We start from the raw sequence: 19,270 nt of genomic DNA, 5'->3' as shown, positions 1-19,270 counted from the left end.
CACACGCTCTTGACGCCATCGCCAGTACAATCTCGCGCGTGCAACCGCGACATTCGCTGCATCGCGTACGTCGGGCCTGTCGTCGACGGCGACGACGACGACGACGATAGCGAATTTCGTGTAATCTCCTCGTATCGTCCTACGCGCGCGGAATCCGTGATTCTTTGCGCGCGAGTCTTTACGCGTCCCGCGTACCGGCGCCTGCTGCCACGGATCACGTGATCCTTCGCGCTCGGTAGCTGTGCTCGGACTTGTGTATACGAACAGATCGGAGCGTCGAACGGATCGATAGGGGTGACGATCGCCCCGGAATGGCCAGCGCGTCGTTCGACAAGCTCTGACGGTCCCCGGGGAATAACGACGACGGCGACGTCTGCATCGACGCCGATTTGGTAAGAGGTTATTGCTAAACTGGCTGCGCTCCATTTAACGTTCGCGACGTTTGTGAGTATCATCTTTGTTGTTCGTCAAATGTTGGGTTGATTTTATAATGAGTCGGTTAGTCGGTAGTTTTAAGTCTTATCGGTGAAGTTGATCTACAGCCAACTTGTACGACTAACGTTGTTTGGCCAATTTCACCGATCTTAAAATTAAGATTTCCGACTACAGGCTCATTGTAGAATCAGCATTAAACAAGAGGATGAAATAATTGCGAACGTAAAGTGGAACGCATCCTATAATATGCAAGACTATGAAGACAGATATTAATGTTTTAATTGACTGATCATCATTTACGCCGTTGGTATCTCATACGATAGCACGTGATTTCGCCTGGCTTTATTTAAATTCTGAAAAAATTGATATAAAAATTATTTATTGAAGACTTTGTTTACATGTTACATCGTATTTATCACCGGAATTTCGTTGCATGCATCACATTAAGAATCGCTATGTTGATTACGCTAAATACGGAATGCGAATTTAGAAATACAAGTATTTTGTAATATTCGCGACATAAATTAAAGTTTTAATTAATTCCTCCGTTTTCATCAAATTTTAACTTTAATTTCAATTCAACTTACTCTTGATATTTTTTTTATTATTAAAACTAAAAAATAAAATAAAAAAGAAAGAATAAGTCGAAATTAATCTATATTAACAGAAACATAAATTGGCTATTTTTATGGAGACTTCCGAGTTCTATTATTAAAAAAATGTTTAAATCTACTTAAATATTTATGTGATATTATTGAAAAATATATAATAACACGCACACACGATGTCTATAGTTCTTTGTTTTTTCGAGTTGGTTTTACTCTCGAAAGTCTCGGTGGAAATTTATGCCGTTTGACGAATGTCGCGTTTTTTTCTTGAGGAACGCAATCGTGTTGTCTTATAGTTTTTAGTTTCAAGATTAGCCGAGCATTGACTCTTCTATGGAAACCACGTGTTAATTCGCATTCGTCGCGTCACTATGAATTCACGAACGTTGCGTGTGTCAAGTTATTTTTAACTGTTTCTCATGCATATCCGTTGATCAATCACCGTAACGCGTAATGCATCGGGTTGCGTGGATCGCCGAAAGGAACAAACACGCAAAATATTTCAGTATTACGTGTATCCCGTACGCGTAGTCTCCTTGAGTTTCTACATAGAAGTGCAGAGACGGCGGCCACCGGAAGTACAGACTGCTGATAGCGGAACTCACGCTGAAATAGAGACTGCGAACGCCGAGTACAGTCTCGTGAAAAAGTTCAGCTCTTTATAATCGAACTTTGACCAAGCGATCAACTTTGATCTTATCAACATCAAGATCTTATCAATTTCTTTCGCTTTTATGATTTTCCTCCAGATATTTTATAAACATTTAAAAGTTTAGTTCATACTATTATATTTTGCTTTTAAATTCAGTTATTTGTAAGTTATTTGGATATTTCGAGAAATAATAAACAATGATTGTCGTAAACGTTTTTATTCAATTTATCATCACATCGAGTGTAAGGGAATATTTATAAAGGAATATTTATGTATTTTCTGTACTTTGACGAACATTTTTATGTACATATGTACGTAAAAAGAAACGGCGAGAAACGGGATATGTTACATTGATTGAATTATGCTTACGGCTAACATCTCGTTAGACATGAGATACTATAATTATACATTATATCCTTCAGACAATGCATATACACTTTGTTTTGCCCTTTATCACAAACGGGTTTAATACCAGCGAGATAGAAACGCTTGCACGATGTAACTGGAACGTCAATGGTAACCGCAAATGACGGAGTCTCGTAGTCCGCCATTAGAAATATCACGGTATGATTACGTATTACGTACATACGCGTACGCGTGTTTGCGCGTATATACGCAGATGAAAAGAAAATGTTGACGTGGACGCAATCTTATCCCGCGGGTTCGAGGTAACTATCGCGTTTGACAGAGACGAATTGTGCCATTAGGCTTTAGCAAAATGACACTTTATCGTAATGAGCCGCGGAATTGTCCCTTTGTCAAAACGAAGGCACGTGAGTCCAATCAAGACTCTACATCGGATTGAAACAATCGAACGAGTATCGTATTAGTGGACTTTGCGTGTTTGCAGACACTTTGTTTTTAGACAATATTTCTTAAACAAAAGATAAAAATACAACTTCAAAAACATAAATACAAAGTAAAAAGTGTCTTCTATCAAATAGTATAAGCAATTTTTATAATACTGTTTGCAATTTTGCAATAATTAAATTTTTCGTAAGTTATGCAAAAATGAGCATTTCTGACAAAATGGGCTCCAAAACTGACATAATAGGCAATAATACCAACATTCCTATTTTATAAATAAAGATACATCCTATTCTCTGTAAAGAAAACTAATTTATGAAACTATAAACATTTAAAATGACATAATATTATCAATAATACAGTCACTATTATTTTAATTACGCAATTTGCAAAAGAACACCGTAAGAATTTTCTTCTCGGATTCATAGAATTGGTTTTTAGCTGATTTGGTATAGAAATAAGCCACAAATATATGAATTATGAGTTTGTACTTGTTTAATTAGCTAAACAGATCATGATTTTCTTAGTATTAATAAAGTGCAATAGTTAGTTTCTGAGAAATAAGAGGGTGTCACTTTAGGAGACTTATGTCAGGTATCGGTGACTTTCCTCTAATATCTAAAAATGTGGGAATAGAATCAGAAGATTCTGATCATATCAATTAGAATTTTGGCTGATTTCAATCAGAAAACTCATTTATCCAAGCATTTTCAACTAAAATTTAATCAATATATCTCTGTATTGCATTACAAGCCGTACTTGTAAGGCCAAGAGAGCTAAAAGTAACCCGTGCTATATTTAACATAAAAAATAGTTACGTAACTTAACGCAGACACTTCTTAACAGCTTGTTATCGCGTATAATAAACGGTTAGAAAAATATAGCTTCGAACACGGTGCGTTGCGAACACGTGAGTGCCTCTGAGATACTGAGAACGCTTTTGCGTTCGCGGTTATATCTGATTCTTGGACGTGCAACGTACTCTGCAACGTATCTCGCCGATCGAATGTCTGCTTCCGATCAAACGAAAACAATCGTTGCAAACAAAGCCTGCCGATCGGTGAGGCGCGTATCGATCGTCACGAGGTCGGCATTGGTCGGCATCGGAGCTCAATGTGCGCATTCATAATCGTCCAAGTCGATCGGAGGCGGACGCCTCGATGGTTAACGAGACTTACGAGACGGCGGCAACGCGTTCCTCTCTCGTCTTCGTTCTTATCCCATCCCGCGACCGTCGTCTTCGCTCTTTGCGAAACAATACGGCGATCGTTAGCTTTTCTACGAGCGGCTTTACGGGCGCGAACACCCGGTCGTTAGAATCCAGCTCGATGCTCTATCGCGGCCTCGACCACACGCTGTATCGAAGTAGTGAGCAGATAAGATAGCGCGGGCCGGTTATCGGACTCGCTTACTTGGTTCACCTGCGAGTCCGAGGTATACACTCTTATCTCGGCCTTTTATCTCTGACCTCTGCTCCGCCGCTTGATATCGCGCCGCGTTTACGGCGCAGCCACGAAACGTTCGCGGTATCGTCGTATGCACGCCGACGATACCTATAATGTCTACATTGCGATGCGATAGTGCGTCCGTCCTCGCACCATCGCAATTTCTTTGGATATGGATATGTTCCTCATATACGCTATCCGTCGTCCATTTCATTTTTTTCTCTCGGATCTCTCGATCCTCCTCGATCGTCTTTCGTCCCGTCCCGTGTTCCTCGATACGACGCGTCAAGGTAAACGACTGGCGTGACTTTTGGCATCGAGTATATAGTTGATAAGATATTGGATGATATCACGATATTTTTTTCCATCTGCAAAGAACAGATCTATATTTCCAAGCGTCGCTCAGAATATACCGAAATAGCTGTCGCTGCGCGCACAAGTCGCGAGACGTTTGGCTATTTTTATTTAATCCACTTCCGCTGCGAAAAACAAATAGAGTTACATGTATAGGGCATTTAATGAAATGAAACAAGTGTGGCACGAGTTCTTTTTCATTTTACAAACTCGTTTACATTTTATAAGTGAATTCAAAATCACCTCAGTAAAGTATACACCTGCGTATGGTTTAAACGAGCTGTTGCACTTCTCTTAACAGCTCAGCGTGACTTTTGATACTTTTTTAGGGCTTCTCCCGATTGCGAGCCTACAGGTAGCATACCTCTCGCCCCAATTTTCAGAATCGCTTTCATGCCATCGTCCTACGGCCGCTCTTTCGCGCCCGATGTTTCTCGTCTTTCTCTTTTATACTACCTCTCTTCTCTAACTCCCCCCTCCCCCTCTATTCTTTTTTTTAAAGCCTGTCTTCGTTCCACGAAGATGCGATCTTGTCCACCGACCACGCCTTCGCGGCGTACCGCGTCGTGCGTCGATCTTGTTGCGAGTCCCCTTCGTCCGCCATCTCTTCTCTCTTCCTGCCGTAGGTGAGAAAGAAGGGAAAAACGAAGGTCGAGAGAGAAGGCACGGTTCCATGGCCTCCTTGGGGAGGCTGCAGTGGCTGCACTCGCGATGCTCGGTGGCGGCTTCAAGTTCTTAGCCGGCTTCTTGGTCGTTACTTGTAAAATAAATCTCGTTTCGTCGCCGATGATCGTCTATCCCCCTCGTTATCTCCCTCCAGCTGGATGGCACTTCCGTCACCATCTCCGTGACGTTCCTCGTCGTGCATCGGTGCCTCGCAAAAAATCGGCTGCGCTCGGGCGGAACGTCATAACCGTGTGTTACCCCGCATGCTTTTCTTAGCGGCCACGATGATTTCTCGCACGTTCCTCCTCTTCGCGACACATCGCGCATTACATCTATACGGCTGCCATCTCTCTGATTTTCGGAGACTCTGGTTTTCTGAAAGCAATCTCTTTGAACAAATTTCTGGTTAATGCCTCAAAATGACCTTTTTTTAAGTGCGCGATTTTTATCTAATTTTTTTGAAAGATATCTTCGGCAAAAGGGTCAGATTTGATAACCTTCTTTTTAGAGGACGCACTATAAAACAGTTTTAATTTCGACAATTTCGGTATTAGTTTTTGTTTTGCGGCAAGATAATGGGATCTCCGGGAGGAAAGCCGTCGATCTCCGAAAAAAGAGTTTGGTAATAACTACCAAATGTGTTTAGTGAAATAATGCCGATTAATCGTTTGGTCGATATAATTAAAAATTATTTTACTTTCCTAAATATTTAGTAAGTGTTATCAAACGGTTACCATTTAACAATACTTGCTAAATATTTACGAAAGTAAAATAATTTTTGATTATATAATATTAATCAAACATTTAATTGGCATTATTTCACTAAATATTTGGTAGCTATTAAATTCTTTTTTCAGCGTAGTCAAAAGATTACATTCTGTGCTTTATTTCTTTCATTCGGAGTAAATTTTCGTAAAACTTAACCGCACTTATCATTTTCGAAAATTTTCTGAATAATAACGAATAATTTGTCTATCGTTCTGTCAATGATATACGCGATATGAATGAATGCTATTATATGTGTCTGCGACTTAGCAATTTTATGATAATAGCCGATAATGAAACGCGATCATCATCGAAATGCCGTAGAAGCGCAAAATAGTTCCACTATCGCGAGGTTTTTATCACGAGGTCGCTTATTTTTATGCGTCATTACCACGATAGTCGCGCATTGCAGCAAAGCTTATCAAAGCTCCAGGAAATGCAACTAACACATGACAAAGAAAGATTTGCGATTATGAGTCGTTTCTGAAATAGTTGGCGGTTAATTCACTGGACGTAGACGTGCCGTGAGATTGTACTCATCAGTTTACAAAATTTTGCTGTCTCGCGCTACAAATGTTTTTACGCTCTCGAGTTAAATCTAAGAAACCATCCTTTAATTAAAAATATGCTTCTTTTTATTCCGTATTTCTAAACGCTGACAATTTTTTCTGAAATTGCAGCGAGTCGCGCGGTTCCTTTTTTATTTCTCTCGTGATTCTTGTCGAACACTTTTCGTACACCGTGCTACCCATGGTTAAGCTCACCCTCTCCTCTCTTTCTCTCGCTTTTTCTCTCCTTTAGTTGACGAAGAGTGTATACGGCCGCGTGTGCGACCAGCGACGCGTGTATGTGTACGGCATGTATGGCGGATGGCGGGCGGCATAACAAGAGGGCAGGTGGAAGGTTGTGCAACCTGTTGCTCCGTTGCTGGGACGAGAGCGAACAGTAGGATGAGTCCGCTCGGGTTTGGTTGCAGGTCGGCATGAGACGGCACACCGCTGCACCGGAGGAACATTCCGCCCGTGGGTATAGCAATCACAATGGGGCGAGTCTCCCTCTGCGCATATATACCTATATACGCACGTGTGTACGTGCACGCACTCTTTCTCTCTTGGTACGTACCAAGCTCTTGCTTCTTCTCTTCTTCCCTCTTTTCCCTCATCCCTTCATCTCCTCCTCCTCCTCGTCTCCTTCCGCTGCTCCGCTCGTTGTTGTACTCTCCTCCCGAGCCATCTTCTCCACCCTCCTTCTTCTTGGACATCGCGCCCTCGGGACACGATCCCGATCTGACGTGATTTGCATAATTCCAGTATCCCCGCCCAGGCGTTCAGCTGCTCAATTATTAGCTGGAATTTAAGACGTGTTTAAGAAAATAACTCGACCCGGCCGCTTTTTGCTTCTGTCGATTTGCGAAGTGCCTCGCATCGTCTCATCTCGTCCCGTCCCGTCCCGTCCCGTCCCGTTCTGTCTCGCGCGATGTCGTGTTGCGCGCGGTGGACCGAAGTTTATCGACGCCCGAAAAGTGAATCTTTTTTCATACCTGCGCTCGTGCATCTTTATACGGCTGCAGCACGGGGCGTTTATCGAGGGGCCTATCAAGCGGCCTGAAGAATTCGCTTCCCCCGGGACTTTATGTGGAATTAGATCGGCCTCCATTGCCGGGCGCTATGAAATTTCGTCTCGATGCAAAGGAGGAAAGGAATTCATAACAGTCTTGGAATTTCTTAATAATCTATAATGATGAGATTGAAATAAATCTTAATTTTCACTCGAGACACTTACACTGTTATCACGAATTATAGTATATATATATATATATATGTGTATATAGTAGTTTAACTTTAGATCTTAAATTGATTCTGAGACGTACACGTAACGAACATAGATAATAATTGTAAAAAGTTTCAAGATAACAACGTAGGTAGGAGATTGAATTGCTAATTAGTAATGTAATTCATGTTGTAATAGCGAATCGTTGATTAGTTTAATTATCATTCATTGTCAACAGGTAAAACGTTGCTAGTCACAACGTTATCAGAGAACATGTTTTTATCAACTAAACCGATATGGTAACGAAGTCTACTGCACCTATGGACATCCTGCTCCGCATTTTCCGCCTTACATTCACGACTCGCGCTGTCGAATAACAATCTATCGATCTCTAATAGGTCGCTCTTGATTTAAACGTTTACGGTTCATTGCATTCGAACAACTGTATCATTGGGATAAGATTTACGGCTGACGTTAAGTTTTTTAACGGATAACACGCGTGCGTACGGATTATATTTATAGCCATGACGTTTCACCTATAAGATCCAATTTAAAATCGAAATTTTATTAAAGAGAACGATACGCAGCTTCCGCTCAGCTGATTCAACAGTAACTGTTTCATACAACTTCATGCTATCACGTTTCATTATCTCTCTTCGCGTACCTGAATCTGACTATCGTCATTTCATCTCTCTTCCTTCCTCCACCAGTATCTGGCGGCGTGTCGGCGTCATGGTTACCGATATCATCAACGTCGTACGCCGTTATATTGCGTCTGTTTCTTTGCGTTCTTATCCACCTTTGCCATCGTTCCACCTTTGCTTTCCACGTTCGTATTTCCTTACTTTGTAGAGTACACATTCGCCATAAAAACGCCACGGTGGCGGTATCTTTCGGGTAGAATATATATATCGGCATCATTTTCGCTTTCTCTCTCTCTCTCGTATATTCTCCCTCCTGTTTGTCTGGAATGTGCTTCATCGTGGGCCTTATGCACTCACCAATTTCGTTGATTAAAACGCGCACTCATCGCTGATATCTTCCATTAATCTCGCCATCGGTCCGGATGCGCCGCGAATCGTATCGCATGCTCTCGATGTGTGTCTCTGGCCTCCGGGAGATGAATCGGATGCAACGCGTTAGGGCGCATTCTCACTGACCAGTCAGCCGCGAAGTGTGGCCGTACGTAATGCCCCGATCCATCGACACGTCCTCCATAATCCGCTTTATCGCCACCTGCCTGGAAACTTGACAGTTCGTTTATCTCTTGTGTGAGTGAGGTAAATGATTTCGCGTTATATGTATGTGTATCATAACGTTTGCGTTATAAAAAATAGATTTATCAATAATTAATGAGATAATAAATCTTCGTAGGTAAAAGAACGCGAGATATACATTTTTTGGGGCATTACGTGCATATACGCGTACATATTCTGTAATACAGAAATGTTTCTACTCGAGTGTAATAAAGTTAAACAGCAACAATTAGAAATTCGGTTTTTCTTTTCAATTCATAAATATCGCATAAATAAAATAAATTAGAATTGAATTACCATGGATATTTATTTTAATCTATAAATATATTTCTGTGATGTTTATTTTAATAAAAAAAACTTCCAAATTGATTCCGCGGCATTTTCTATACTTTGTATTTTTGGGCACGATATAATTTTGATGTAAACTCATCCGTCAAAATCGAAGTGGATCTAACTAGTGAAATCGGTGTAAACGCACCCTTATGCCGACGGCGATGCAAGAAGCAGAGCCGACAGGGCGAGGCGCATCGGCATTGCTCTCTTTAAAGTCGTTGGGCGTTCACCCCGACCTCGCCAGCCCGGTGCAACTGGTTCGAATGCATATTGCTTAGTGCAAAGGTGCACTACTGGTAGCAAGTCTCCCGTTCTCGAGCTGCCTCTCTCGCGCGCGTTCGCCTAATGGAGCTCGCACGGCGACACGCACAACGCTTAGACTACATCGTGGCAAGTTGCTCGAGCATTTTGACATTTACTGCCTGGCCGTTACCGCTTGGCACTTTCGCAGAAACGACCAAGTATCGGCGAATAAAATATTACAGACAGCCAGCAGCGGGAGGAACGTCGAATTATTGGGAACCGGAAGTTTACGAGACTCCAGTCTGGGATTTACGACTTACGAAGTGGAAAGGAATGTGGCATTCTCTCTCCGTTGTTGCGTATTGTCGTGAGACTCGATAAAACCTTGCTATGTTTGATCAAATGAAAAGCGTACTCTTTTTTTTTTCTCCATTGCAGCTAAATCGCATGGACCAGGATTCTCTTTCTTATTCGTACGGTCGTTATATATTTAATACGTTCTTTTCGTGCGCCGAATCGTCGACGCGCGAATTACCAAACGGATAATTTATCCGCATGTTCGCAGATTTATGAACGCGCGCGATCCCGTGTTCTCAATCTCTTCCCTCCCCGTAGCATTGTAATGCGGATTAGTTCGCGGTCTCCCTTATTCGCAATATCCATAAATGCATGTACTTGTTATTTATGCCGGCTGGTTCATGCAAGCGTAATTATGTTATCTTCATCCGATGAGTAACGGCTGTTGCTTTACCCCGCTTTTATACGCCGCTTATCGTGTATAAAGCGCACGAAAATATATTGGTGAAGGGTTAAAATTTCGTGATTCACGTCCGTAGACGTGCGGCAGACGTCTAGATACTCATACTCTTTGGTGAAAGTGATAAGAGATATACCAAATCCACTGCAAATAAGCTATTATCATCTCGCCATCTCGATATTTATCTTATCGTATACGTTGTTATTATTGCCATAAATATTAAACGTTTTATAGGGATAATTTAGATCTGTTTGTTTTTAAAAATTTTCTAAATTTGGTTGTATGTGAATTCTTTGCGAAAACATTTCTGCATGTGTTGCATGGAAAGAACGATTTCGCTGAAATATTAAAATATTTAGCTACTGATCTGAAAATAATTTTATTGTACGTATTATTGTCGAAATAATTACGTAGGAATTTTAAGCATAATGAGCGATGTTGCGAAAATTTTTTACATTCTAGCAATCAGGTCCAACAAAATTATTTTCAGATCTATATCTAGCTAAAATTTTTAATACTTAAACAAATCCGCCCTTTCTGTGGTTGTTTAAATTTTTATTAAATCTTTGCAAATATCTTTGGTTCTTATAGCCTTTATTTTTTATATCAAATCTTCTACTGACAAGAAAACTTTTGTATCGCGACTCGACCGATGACTTTCTGGAATAGGAACCTTTTGAACAAAGAGCTTTGGCCTTCGTTTAAAATAAATTTTCTTATCTACGTGTCGCAGCGCGCATCGTGCAAAGAGCATATGGTACTTTTCTGATTACGCAGTCGCTACAATTTCTTAGTTTACCCTTTCCCGCTAATGGATACAAAGGGATAACGTGACAAACTAACGCCGCCACTGTGGATTATCGCATAACAGAAGCAAGAAAGAAGGTTGGGTGACCATTAATGGCGCAATACCGCTGATAGGGCTCGTTTTTTGTTTTATCGATACAATTGCATACTCGACAACGCCAAACAACCTCGTGCGCGTAATGGATACTCTCGAACGTATGCGGCGGCCATTGATGTGGGTTGATAAAACCGGTATTGATTTTCCATCTATGGCTAACGTACTGATTTGACATGATATCAATGAAAAAGTCTATTTAATGACTCTAGTTGTGCGGCAATAGCACCAGTTTAAATTTTACTGTTTGAGCAGCATATATTTTGTATTTACCAATATGATTAACCATTATATTAATCGTTATCTTTTCTCATAGCTTAATTTAATAGAATTTGTAGTTTTGGTTGCATCTCTATTTACAGATTTCTATATCTAGACTGACTACTTTGCCATGTTTGAAAGTAGCACCATGTTTAAATTCACGTATTTTCACATATATAAATCATATGCACAATCACTGTTGTAACATAATATATAGTCATGTGATACACTCATTGTATATGCGACAAACAGCACGCATTGCATATGTGAACTAAAACAGTACAGCTCGAAATCGAATTCATTTCTTTCTATCCCATGAGAACTAGCAGTCTAGGTATAAAAGTCTGTGATTACAATGGTATCTTAAATCAGGGGACATAAAATTCATATGAATTTTGAAATTGGAATTCTGGGAAAAATATAATATATTAAAAAAAAATCAGTTGCGCTATTGGTTTGATCGTTTTTCCTTATATGTTTAGCTGATCGTCATTAATATGACCGTTCAAACGCACATGTGTGAGTTGCTCGCGCGCAAGATCGGTACATGAGGGCATAAGTGGCCGGCCGTGCATGCCTGGAGCGATGGCGATGGTTTTTCTGGCGTGGAAGGTCCAAAAGAAGTTTGCCGCAATTAACGACTCCGTGAATTTACATACGTCGGCGATCGGCGCGGCGGGGATAAATGGCCAGAAGTCGCGCTGCGCGTGGTAAACGGGGACTAAGAGCGCGGATAAATAATCTCATGTATCGTTGGTCGTTGGTGAAAAAAGAGTAAATGTTCATTTATTGCGCTGATTTCGTGGCTTCATTCAGAAATTGATTCTGGCTCATTTTGCGTTCAAAAGTTGTACAATGTCGTGGTGATTAACGTTCTCAATATCAGTTCGGGTAAAAACAAGCATGTAGGTACGTGCTGCGTAATGGTTTGTTTTTTAAGTTATAATCCGCTTTCGCAATCCTGTCACGTATAGTTAATTCATTTATCGTATGAAATTCGACGAATACGGATTATCGTTATCGAAGAAAACATTGTACGGTTCCGATAGACATTCTATGGTTCCTCTCCCACCGTCGTACGGTTTTGTCCGTCCGTCAACGTCGGTCGGCGAGCAAAAAGGAAATCGGCAACAAGAAGAGAATCGTGTATACCAATCGGCGAAGCACGTCGATGCCTCCGACCAAGAGTAAGGGACCACCTTGCCGCAGGGGTTGAGAAAGAGACCCGAGAAGTTACCTTACGGAATGGTGTACGTCTACCTACCGCGCTCGAGCTGATTGCGAAAATAAACATTCATTATTGTAATTACTTTCTGCGACGTGGCCGTGCTGAGGGAGCAACCACGATCTCGAACTCTGCGAGGGACCGAGAGGAACAGAGAGAGAGAGAGAGAGAGAGAGAGAGAGGGGGGGGGAGGGAGGAGACGTAATAAGAGAGAGAAAGAGAGGGTGATAGCTAAAGGGGGAGAGTAGTGCGCGTGTTTGCGCGAGACGAAGACAGAGTCGCGTATATCCGTAACGAGAGTTTCATTGACGTGGTCGTCGTATCCGTGGCGGGTTAATTACAAAGTCGAACCGACGATTCCTTCATTAGCGAAAAGGAATCGCTCGAATCCGTTCCCGCGGCCGGGAGAGATGAATCCTCCTCGTTTACATCCGCGCGTTGCCGTTGTTCATGGAGTCCGGCCGCCTGGGACGTGTATCTTCCTCGTGAGGGACAAGAATAAATGAAAAAAAGAAAAAGGAGGCAGAGAGGAAGCTAAACGTGCGCTGAGAGAGTGGAGCGGGTTTCGCGTGATCGATCTGCGATCCATCCTCTTCGGTTGTCCTCGCGCAGGAAGAAAGTCCATAATTTAGTACGCACTCATATGAACACGCGTGTGCGTATGACGTGTGATAAAAGTGGCTCTCATGAACGATAAATGTAGGGATGGGGTGAATACAAAGCAGAGAAAAAGAGAGAAAAGGGAGAGAGGGCAAGTGCGTCGACCTTCAAGCGACATTCTTTTCGCTGGATATAATCAAGATCGACTTTCTGTGCAATTAAAAAGATGGCCATCGAGCAACGTGCGATAAATTGTATTTTTTAACCTTGTCTGTAATCTTTTTTGCGCGCTCTACAGATTAATCCTGTAAAAATATAGATATACAATTTATCGAAATGAGATAAATATCTGGTTAGAAAATTTTTTTAGCATAAACATAATATCTATAAATGCACATAAATTTTATCAACAAGAAATTAGCAAAGGGCAAATGAGAGTAAATAAATAATAAGTGCAAGGTTAAAGGTAAAAGGCTGAAAAAAATTTTAATAATATGTAAGACAATTATACTTCCTAACTAAGTTCCGGACGTTTCGACTGACTTCCAGTCATCTTCAGCGATTCAAAGCAAATAACATACAGAACACATTAAATCAACCCGGATACAAAATAGTAACGTAATTTAACGAACGTTAACTTCTTCCTGACGCTCCCCTGGCCGCAGGGTTGATAAAGACTAATGTTTTTTTTTAAGAATAAAACATATTGTGTTTCTTCTTGAATATGTTTTTAATGTTTCAAATATGCTTTAAACAGTACTATAAAAAAAACATTTAAAACATATTAAAAACATCAATTAAGCATGTTTTAAACTGTTTAAAACACGTTTAAAACATGTTTTTTACCAACCCTGCCTGGCCGACAGCACCCGTGTGAAGCCACTTATCTCAATTCTTGTTGGAGGAGTGTAATCTTAGTCATATCCCAAAATGATAATAATCTAAATTTAAATATATAAAACCATGAATTATAAGTTACTGTAATCGAGATTGAGAGAATTATAGAGAACTCACCAGATGCAATCAAACAAGGCAGCCTCAAAGAAATTAATGCAATAATCAAGTAAATCTATCACAATATTTTTATTAGCATGACGATGTGACATGTCGATTCAACAGATAACTGTATAATGTAACACAAAATTTTCATCAAAGCGCTCGTGTATCATATCTCAACAAGCATGGTAAACACAAATATATAAGATTAATAAACAAAACTCACAAAATATATGTCAAGACTAGATGCGCACTCAAGCGTAAAAAATATCTATTTAAATGTCTTTAAAACATTAACGTACGAATGGTGCAAAAATTCAGTATCTGATTTTAAATAAGCCATTTGTTTGCATTGTAATATATAACATTTCAGAAATGAGTCTTCTGTTGACAATCTTCCAATCAAATAAATTTTATGTCATGTATGGAAAAAGGAAAGAATTAGTTCGAAAATTGCATTTAAATTCGAAAAAACAAAATTAGCTGACAAAAAGTCGCATTTTTGTAGTAGTAGTGTTATTTTTGGAAAGCGTTGCTTTCGAGGAGGAACTCGATGTGTATCCGAAAAAGATGCGGAGCTAATTAAGGAGAGCTAATATCGTGCGTGCAGTGTAGTGCCGTGAATTAATTATCATTTATGGGCTCTGTGTTCGTATTATACTTTTAATCTCGGTTTGTCGGGACCTCGCACGCTCGCACGTGTCGTTCCCGTCCATAAAATGTTGGTCGTGTGGTAATATTTTACGCCTGCCCACGCGCGTGCCCTTACGTCGAAGGGAGATCCGGCGGAGTATGGGCGAGGGCTAAGGTGGCAGGATCGACAAGGAGCTCGTGGTCTTCCCGTCGCTTTGACCACAGGTGCATAAGGTGCATAAGGTGCATTTACTCGGGAAGTTGCAGTTCCCGCTCGTTCGCGCGAAATGGCCGTAATATCGTACGGTTATGCTTGCATTTAATACGCCAGCGGACAGGCTACACAGAGCCATGTTTGTGGCCGGTGTCGTATGTACGTCTGGTATGTATGTTGGGGCTCAATGTTGCCATCCGTGTAAGCGGCGCGGCGTATCCTCGAAACACGATCGCGCTCCACGAATTTTCACGATAAAGAACGCGCCGTCGCTTTGAAATATCCTTGTGCAAATATTACCTTCAAATCTTTCCCTGTCCGACAATTAGTAAGTGATAAGCCGTAATAATACGAGTTATGTCGATGTAATTGCGCCTTATAATGCAGAACGTAAAAGCATAGACTCCTTCTACGACAGTATAGCTTTCAAGGATGAAATTTATGACGGAATTAACGATGCAAGTTTATTTTAATTCATTTGATACATTATATCTATCCTGTCTTTCTTTTATTGTATCAAAGATTGCTAATTAGTAATGACTGCTTATAAGCGTCACCGATAGAATCTATCGTCGCGGTGGATGTTATGTCAGTGATAGATGTGGCGGAAGCGTAATCTTAATTTCAAGCGAGGTTTTACTTTTTATGGAATCCAACGATCGCATCTCAGTGGCACTCTCAATGTAGCAATTACTCGCAACATTCCCGTAACTAATCGTATTGGCACGCATATATCATGAATTCAGAGGCAGCGACTGCCGGTAGACCGGTGCAACTGCATTCTTCGGTGTTCGAACGAAAAGAACGCGCGTGCCAAATGGGAGTCTCCGCAAGACAATTTTTCTCGCGTCTCTGACACTTTCGGTTCAATACCTTTTCGATTGGAAATATAACATTTTAAATATTATAATCGAGCTCTCGAAATTAAAAAATATAATAAAATATGAAGCGCCACTACGGTCTGAATGTTAACATGTTGAACCATTATATATATGTATATGTATTCATTTAAATGTAGTAACGCTTCGTATTTAAAGTAATGTTTTTAACATAAACGATCTTATTCCTAATCTTATTATTGTATAATAAAATATATGAACAATAAGAGGATTAACACAGCGCGGAAATTGGTGCGCAAATTTCAATATAATTAACCAATAATGTTATCTACATACACTCTAAATATCCTACAGTGAAATCTCACTGTAAGAAAGTGAAAATGCAACCACCCTTGAAAAAAAGTGAAAATATTTCACTTCTTGAAAAAAGAGTGACGATCTTCACTCTTTTTAGAGTGAATTTTCATTTCAAAAAAGTAAAATCTCATTTAATCAAAAAAGTAAGATTTCACTCTAAAAAGAGTGAAGATCGTCACTTTTTTTTCAAGAAGTGAAATATTTTCACTTTTTTTCAAGGGTGGTTGCATTTTCACTCTCTTGAAGTGAGATTTCACTGCAAGAAATTTAGGGTGTAAAATATAAATGTACAGTAATTGTCTGTACCATCTTATTTGAATGTTTCGGTTTTCTTCAAACCATTATCAGCAAATCCATAAATACTTATCGTATATGTCTTTTACTTGTCTGACTCTCGTTGGGATAACATATGTTATAGGGTAACTCTGGCAAATATGCCGCGCTGGGATTTACACAGAAGTCAGAAAAAATAGGAGTGGGAGTAATTTTCCCGCAATTATTTTATTACACGCTTTTATGTTAATATATTGGTATTGTGTTATGATTTCAGTTTTTTATTATTAATATTAATGATATTATTGTGAGTTAAATCGATTTGTCACTGTTGAGTAGCGCCATCATAAATTATAATCTACATAACATGATTACTATAGGACGTGCAAAAGACTTAGTGGTTATTTCGTGATATATGAGTGTCGAGGATATAGTAAAGCATATTGTATAACAAAATACAAGTACTTTGCTCTTGCATTCTTTGTTCAGTTTGTTGTTTTGTATATCCTACCTATTTGGGGTATATGACATTTTTAACAGGCGGAATTTATGCCCAAAGCATACAAAGTGCGTACATTGAATTCAGTGCACTAAATACAATAAACGCATTACATGAAATATTATACCTCATGTCATAACACTTGTAATACATCTGGGAAAATTGTAATTATTATTTATTACATCATATACATATTTATATCATTCTTATTCCTTAATGAAACTTTATAAATGCATTTTATAAGTTATTGTGTCAATTTATGTCTTATTTATATGCATTATTTGTAAATTTTTTATGAACCATACCCCCCCTTCCTCCCCCTATGGGTAGCCATATATCCCGCCCCTATGGGATATATGGTAGAAATGCAAGGGTTTAAAAAAAGTTCATTTTTTAATACGAAATATAAATATTTCGGATTTCTAATATTTTTTTCATAATAGTGTAGACAGTACCACAGTTTTTACTGATATAGTTTGTTTACTTTAAATATAGTAAATAATATTTAATAAATTAAGTTTTTGATAGGTGCGACGTATATACCGGAGTTACCCTAATTTTATATCGTATAATATAAAATTAGATCTTATATTTCTTGTTATCTTTCCTTTATATAACTTGATTTCCTACATTTGGAATAACGAATTGTGATCTGTGGAGAATGAGGTCAGTCATTTGGCTTTTTTTTTAACGTAGAGACAAATTACGGCTATCCCAACCAAAAAGTAGGGAAATGCTCATCCTTATAGTCTTACATAGATTTTGAATTTTAACATTGTCACAAGATTTTTGTCTCTACGATAAGTATTTATGGATTTGCTGATGATGGTTTGAAGAAATCCGAATAAGATGATACAGACAATTATTGTACATTTATATTTTATATAGACATTATTGGTTAATTATATTGAAATTTGCGCACCAATTTCCGCGGTGTGTTAATGCTCTTATTGCCCATATATTTTATTATATTTTCGATTGGATATCAGTTCGAAATGCTTGCGAGCGGAATAATGCGACGCTTGTGGGTGGGTGGTAATGTCTGTTAAAAGGAAATCTGTATCAGTTTGGAGTGCGTCGATGCGAAAAGTATTTACCAAGTAGTCGTACCGGTTGCGCGCTGTGCTACTGCAACACAGACCATGGTTGAACTTGCATTCTGTAGTTATCAATGTAATAAAACGCTATTTATCATTTTTAAAGGTATATCCGCATACCTCCTTTTCAAATCAATATACCGATTACAGAAGAGATAGAGATAAATATTATTCAAGAAAGAAACGTTTCTTATAAATAGCAGGTAATATTACGTAAAAATTGGTAAAACAATTTTTCCTCGCATGTAAAGGTTTAGAAAGATGTCCAATTATTTAACGTGCTTCTCCATCAGAATTTTGTTGCCGATTATGTAACGTTGATTGCGCGCTGCTGCCAGATGCGAAATATCGTCGAGTGAGTTATGGAGAGGCGATTTATCGCGCGCCTGGTAAATCAACGCGTGTCGAAGATAAATGAATGTTTGCATTGTCTCCTCGCATGCGCGTAAATGTTCCTCGCACCGCGCGGTAGGAATAAAAGTTAGATTCGCGTGCACGCCCACGCACACGCGCGTGCGCTAATATACACGTAGAGGAAGATGCAGTGAAAAAGAGAGGGAGAGAGGGAGAGAGAATCTGCGAGATTCGCACGATATACCGATTTCATGTACGCCGGCAATCGTACAGATCGTGGCAATTAATCTCGCCGTGAACGGCCCGCGCTCGAGTTTCACGAGAAGAAATTTACATCGGCACTCGCATTAATCGCTCGCTCTTACGCTCGCCGTTTACGCGCCCGTCCGCAGAGATCATAAGAGATCGATAAGGAAATTGCTATTGTAATTAGTGCTGCCAGTGCTGCAGTAACCCAATGACGATTTATGCGTGTTTTCGGGCGAACGGCAATTAGCTGCCGCCGCGATACAATGCAGCGGAACGCAGCGCTGCCCACCGAATAACCGTCGTGTGCGAATCGCTTCGACTGTGTGATTTGCATGCAACGTTAATCTCGCGGACTGGCGCACCCGTATGATCGCGCAGTCTGCTTCTAATGTACCGGTAACGTTTAGCTTCTGATAGTTGTCTAATTAATTGGAATGTTCGGTGGTAAATAGTCACGTGTTGCGATACACGCTGTCTCAGCTCTACGCTCTCCAACGAACATTCTGCACATATTAATGGCCAACGCGGTGCATAAATCAAGCGTTCCGATTTGTCTCGCGCGGGGTTTATCAAATGTTTTTAATTATTGTCCTTACTGAATGACGACCGCTATAATTCTTCTACTATTTGTTCATTAATCACCGCGCGCGAGCTCGACGATATAGGTAATAGGTAGATAGA

General features: G+C 40.0%; 1 long non-coding RNA gene across 1 annotated transcript in view; it reads left to right on the top strand.

The window, feature by feature from the left end:
* Nucleotides 1-25: 25 nt before the first annotated feature.
* Nucleotides 26-19,270, top strand: part of LOC108765690 (uncharacterized) — a 120,464-nt gene continuing 101,219 nt past the window's right edge. The window contains exon 1 of the long non-coding RNA XR_001940328.1: nt 26-392. This is a non-coding gene — a long non-coding RNA (uncharacterized LOC108765690). The remainder of the gene's footprint in view (nt 393-19,270) is intronic.

This window comes from Trachymyrmex cornetzi, unplaced genomic scaffold (genome assembly GCF_001594075.2).
Source record: "Trachymyrmex cornetzi isolate Tcor2-1 unplaced genomic scaffold, Tcor1.1 scaffold509, whole genome shotgun sequence".
In the NCBI taxonomy this organism is placed as follows: Eukaryota; Metazoa; Arthropoda; class Insecta; order Hymenoptera; family Formicidae; genus Trachymyrmex; species Trachymyrmex cornetzi.
This window is presented reverse-complemented; position numbering and strand designations above follow the sequence as displayed.